The sequence below is a fragment of the Mizuhopecten yessoensis genome, unplaced genomic scaffold, assembly GCF_002113885.1.
Source record: "Mizuhopecten yessoensis strain PY_sf001 unplaced genomic scaffold, ASM211388v2 scaffold9467, whole genome shotgun sequence".
NCBI classification, from domain to species: Eukaryota; Metazoa; Mollusca; class Bivalvia; order Pectinida; family Pectinidae; genus Mizuhopecten; species Mizuhopecten yessoensis.
Window position 1 is genome coordinate 664,900 of NW_018408062.1, and position 5,680 is coordinate 670,579.

The 5,680-nt window shown below is 35.1% G+C and overlaps 1 long non-coding RNA gene across 1 annotated transcript; it reads right to left on the reverse strand.

Moving 5' to 3' along the window:
* Positions 1-922: 922 nt before the first annotated feature.
* Positions 923-1,690, reverse strand: LOC110458169. The gene is made up of 3 exons (XR_002463770.1): positions 1,582-1,690; positions 1,254-1,329; positions 923-1,005 (listed from the first exon to the last, which is right to left on the reverse strand). It is a non-coding gene; the product is annotated as an uncharacterized LOC110458169 (long non-coding RNA).
* Between the last annotated feature and the right edge of the window lie 3,990 nt (positions 1,691-5,680).

Below are 5,680 nucleotides of genomic sequence, written 5' to 3' on the forward strand. Positions count from 1 at the left end.
ATTTAAAAATAAGAACTCAGCTTGTCTCCGATTACCAAGAAAATGTTTTATAGATACCAATCGACGATGTCAGGTGTGTACAAAGAGAGGCAACTCCATTTAAATTGACATCTAAAAAAGACACCATGCTGTGCATGGTAACATAATATATAATAAAATAATTCGAAATAAGGAAGAAATAAAAATCGTGTTTTTCAGTTTAATGACTTTCAATTCCTTGCATTTTGAAGGGAGGTATGTGGTTTTTTTAGTTCACTCGATATCTTGCTTACGCTCCAGTATAAGAGACAACCTGATATCCAATCACAAATGTCCTTGTCGACAACTTCTGGGGGATAAATCAAGAAGATACATAAAAAAACGCATACAGATTGGTGAACACTTTGAACACTCTGTGGATTTGGCATGTGAAAGTTTTTTGAAGGAATGCCAATGGAAATCAGCAAGAAAAATCAGAATTGATTGTTCTGGAAGAGTGTTAATTTGTGAATGACCATAGAGAGATAACATATAACACTAACAGTCTCTCAGAAACATGGAAAATTACTGAGGAATTATAGTATAGAAGTGCATAAACGATTCAAAATATGAGTCAGTTAACTTGATAGCGAGATAACTATCATGATAAATCGACTTGATTATCACGACAAGACCGCTCAGGGATATAAGTATCTCGAATCAAATTAACTGGTGGCAGAAATTGTCGCCATACATCAGGAAGAAAACAATGAAAAAAAGTCTCGGGAGCTATATACCAACCCGAAATTCACCTTCAGGAATGTTATCGAGCATTTCATGGAATATGCCGTTAGGTACATATTTTTGATAATATCAATCATCTTTATTGATTAAAAATGTGTATGTCTTCTCGCTCCTTAAAAAATGTTTTTGAAAAAATCATTTTAACATAAATATGTAGCCGGGTTCAGGTGCTACACAAATTCTTACAAATCACGAAGAAGCAAATTCCTAGTTATTCAATCGTTTTATTGGAGTCGAAAGACCCTGCAATAGCACAAATAAAACGTATAAGCACATATTCAATACATAAAAGATCTACATTATACAATGGACATAAAATTAGCTTTACATAAAGATACACCATACCCGTAACGGTTGCAATTATTATTACGAATTTAATACAATACATTTGAAACACTTGTACATGATAAATTATAGAATTTACCAATTTTGCACATGAACTATGATAATTACGAGATAATTAAATAGTGCCTTATATTAACAATACCTACCCTATCGCTCCGACAGGGGTCTAATGATGATAGCTCTACGTATAATATACGTTGCCTACATAATAGGTCTATGGTTCTGTTGAAAAGGAAAATAACAAAACTTAATATATAGTAAACATGTTTAGCAAATTACTTTTAAAATACTTTAGAGTGAATTACAGTTTCCATAAAAAGATAATGGAAACCACACCCAAAAATACGTTTATCAAAGACAGATATTTTAACTTCTTCAAATATTTTAACAAATGCAAACATACTAATTCCATAAAGGTTACTCTAAAATATAGTATTTCAAATAGCTCAATACTAATATGTTTCATACACTTACTCTGAAATTAGTAGAGTTCTGTTCACCGCAGTCGGTATAATATATGTCGGTATAGGTTTCTATGTCTGGTCTGGTCTCTGTCCAGTGCGGGAGTGAAGATACAAGACGTACAAGTGCACGAGCTGACATGGGATCACGTGACAAGACATTTACATAACAAAACAGCACAGGTAACAAACACGTTGACCAGACAAACGGTTGAACGAGTAGGAGAATCGGTATATAAAAATAGTTAAGTACGTCAGACATACGTACAACTTAAGCATTCTCACTTAGACAATACTATATAGTTTAATAATTTGAATTAAACTCTTATTACAAAATAACCTAAAATACAGCACTGCCACAAATATACGGCTCATTAATCTCGGTTGAAGATACTTTCTTCCAGAAATTGATACCTGGAGTTTATCTGCTATAAGATACTCTAGTTTGGAGATATGTAATACAGATACCGATGTCTTTATTGAATTTTCTTATTTCAAAGACAATGTTTCATTGGTTTAAAGAATAAAAATGGATATTTTACACGTGCATTATCGAATGAGAACGTACCTTAACTCACATCATTTGATAAATTATTACTGACGATATATTATATTATTTAATTTTTAATGTTAAATCCCTACAATTTCGAGCACTATGCACATCAAAATATTAACTGTCTAACTTTCTTGTCATCAGATATGTCGGTTTTTACTAGAGTATAAAAGGGATATTTTAGTCTGATTTCATACCTACTTTAAAATAATCAAAAACGTGTACAATTATGGGTAACCATATCCAATTGAATTGAACCTAGGTACAAATACAACAAATCCTCAATTGAATTGAACCTATCTCCAATTGAATTGAACACATCTTTAATTAAAATGGACATGTCTTCAAATTTGAATACAGATACAAGTAATTGAATATAGAGATCTATGTTAATTTGGTGTTCCATACAAGTGTGAGGATGGTACTATATTTTCACCGAACGGAAAATGTTTTTCCTGATGTTTGGATCACCATTTTCAAAAGAACTCCTTGGGGAAATCCGGGGTATAGTGCAAATCAGAGACAACTATAGATTTTCAATACAAATGTTGACGTTTGAATATATAGAACTAAGTGTCAAGACCATATTACTTCAACTTCAACAGGATACTCTAAAACGTTCAATATACTGAACACTATTTAGAGGCGTCAGAGAGATCGGTTAAAAACAAGTATTTTTATTTTTATTTTTAGAACTATATGATAAAAACAACATGGACGCTTAGAATTTGTGAGAGAGGAGATTTGCCTTCAGTGTTGAGAGGTCTGCACTGTCGGCGATGAAGGTTGGGAGGCTGTTCCAGGTACGAATTGATCTAGGAAAGAATGAATTTGCATGATAATTTGTGGAGCTATGTGGAATCTGGAATTTGTGTTGTTAGGTTCGCTGGAGAATTTGGAGGTTGCCATCATATGCCACAAGGTCGTTTATGATTTTATATAGTAATATGGTGGAGGTCATTTTTTGGCGTTGTTCAAGGGATTGCCAGTTCAGGGTTTGGAGCATTTCTGTAACACTACTGGTGTAGTTATAGCACCCAAGGGTGTACCTGGCGGCTCTTATCTGTACCATTTCAACTTTATGGGTAAGGTTTGCCTGCCATGGATCCCAGATGGGACTACAGTATTATATATATATAACACTACATGTAACTGTTCTGTTTCACTGTGTCTTGAAAAAGGAGCGGAACGCTCCGAAAATTTGACAACCTAAACTTCAGTGTCCTCACTGTTGGAATTACTTCTTTGCCCCATATATAACACTATATACAGATTTTATTTTAATTGTAAGAGTGTACAGTACTTAACGGTAATAGACTCAAACTTTTTTACGATGATGTGCTGCGTAAATGTCTAAGCCTGGTGTCAGGGCCACAGGAAACTCGGGCTGCCGTGACCAGAAACATGTATGCATCTCTGTCTGTGGCCACGGACTTAGATAGCACATTCCGGTGCTATGTGACATAAAAACAAATATGATGCATACCAAAGACATATGTAATAACACGGAATATTAGATTGCTATCTAAACTCGTGCATGGTTATCTAAGTCCGTGATGGTAGTATACACGTCTCTATACTTAATAAATATTAATTATTCTTGTTCAACTTTTGTAATTAATAACAAATGCATATACAAGATAAATATTTTAATAATACAGTGTTTCGGTATGACGAAGTAGCTTCATGATAATGAAGACAATGTGCGTAAAGAGTTTGACAATCCGTCGGAAAATTCTTGGAACAACGCCCCTCTTCTGCGAAATTTGATGTCATTGAGGCTACGCGCAAAATTTACCACCAGGCGTCGCTACGGTTGATCAATGGAGGAAGTTTGGTGTAGGCATTGCCGTAGACTGTCATCACCTGTGGATCCACACCTGACAGCATCATCAGGCAAGTTACAACCCGATGGTCACTTTATAGCACGTTATTCCAATATTTTGCGAAAGGCCACATTAGCTGTCAAAGATATATAGAAGTAAAATACTGCTCTGTTCCTATGTAGGTCAGACATTTTATAAATTATTATATTTCATTATGGCTGAATGGCTTATAAAAAGTGTGTCAGTGGTTGGCTGGTGGTATGTTACATAATTAGGGTGTTAATACACTGTTGCTAATTAATCACTTGTATGTCAGGAGTTAAATAACGCCATTGATATCATCATCATGGTTTTTGTCGATATGTATCTGCACTAAAATGTGCTGTCAAAACTGCAATGTCTATATTACATTTTTTTGTGTATTACTTAAGGCTCCTTTGCTTTAACTTAAGTTTAAGGTCATATTGAAAAAAAAGGAATTTTAATAATTTGTACATTAGCTAAAATGTTCGATAGTTAATGTAGTCAATAATTAGGAATTAAGGCTGATGTCTTCATAAAAATAGTTCACCAGACTCATAACATGTCAGACTCTTTAGCGACCTAATATTTAAATGAATGCTTTGAAACGACATTTATAATTTGAAGTTCATTTATACCCCTTGGTCATACAGAGACTAATAGAATCTTCCACACCCTTGGGATGAGATAGGGGAATCTCAACCCGAGAGGGAAGATTCTTAAGTTGCCAAAGGCTTTGCCAAGTGTTTGTCAGCTTAGATGAATCTCAACCCTCGGGGAAAGAAGGTTGAGATACACCTATCTCACCCACAAGGGGGTGAATGATCCTTTTTTTCTGACCCTGTTCAGTATTCACCCATGGTGTATCATATATATATATACAAAGTGTAATGTTAACGTCACAGGCTAAATTCAGGGATGACGTGGCGTTAATGAATTGTTGACGTGACGTCATGGTAATGTTGAAGTGACGTCATACCATTGTTATGAATAGGGTGAGACAAGGAAATCTCACTTCTGTAAAAGTGCGGATACACCTGTCCAGGGTAAGAGAATATTTTTTCATGAGCCTCGAATCATTGTCTTATCATAGGTTATAGGTAATTCCACATGTTATATATTTCCACACAACCATTTCTTCATTTTATGTCTCATACTACGTGACCTGTTTGACATACACAAGGATATATTTTCCATCGTATGGCAATGCCACTATATAACCCTACCAAGTCCAGTTGACATTCATTTAGGCTATGAATGCCATGGACTGATTGTCGTTGTCATCATTATTATGACGTCATAATTGTTTGTTGACATCGGGCAATAACCGTTCTATTCATTAAACAAGGTTACATACATTATTTGAGCTAAATTCTGAAAAATAATTAGCGTAATTGAATTTTGTATGAGAGGCACTCATAGGCAAGTTGCAACATGTCAAATTTCTTCCACTGCTGAAGCGCGAAGGAGCATTCTTTTCTCTTACCCTGGACAGGTGTATCCGCACTTTTACCGGTGTGAGATTTCCTTGTCTCACCCTAGGGTTGAGACGGGCGGATTCCCCTATTCATAACAATGGCATGACGTCACTTCAACAATACAATGACGTCACGTCAACAATTAATCAACGTCGTCACCTCAACCCTGAATTTAGCATGTAACGTTATCATTAATTACATTGTGTATATGATACACAATGGGAGAACAGGGTA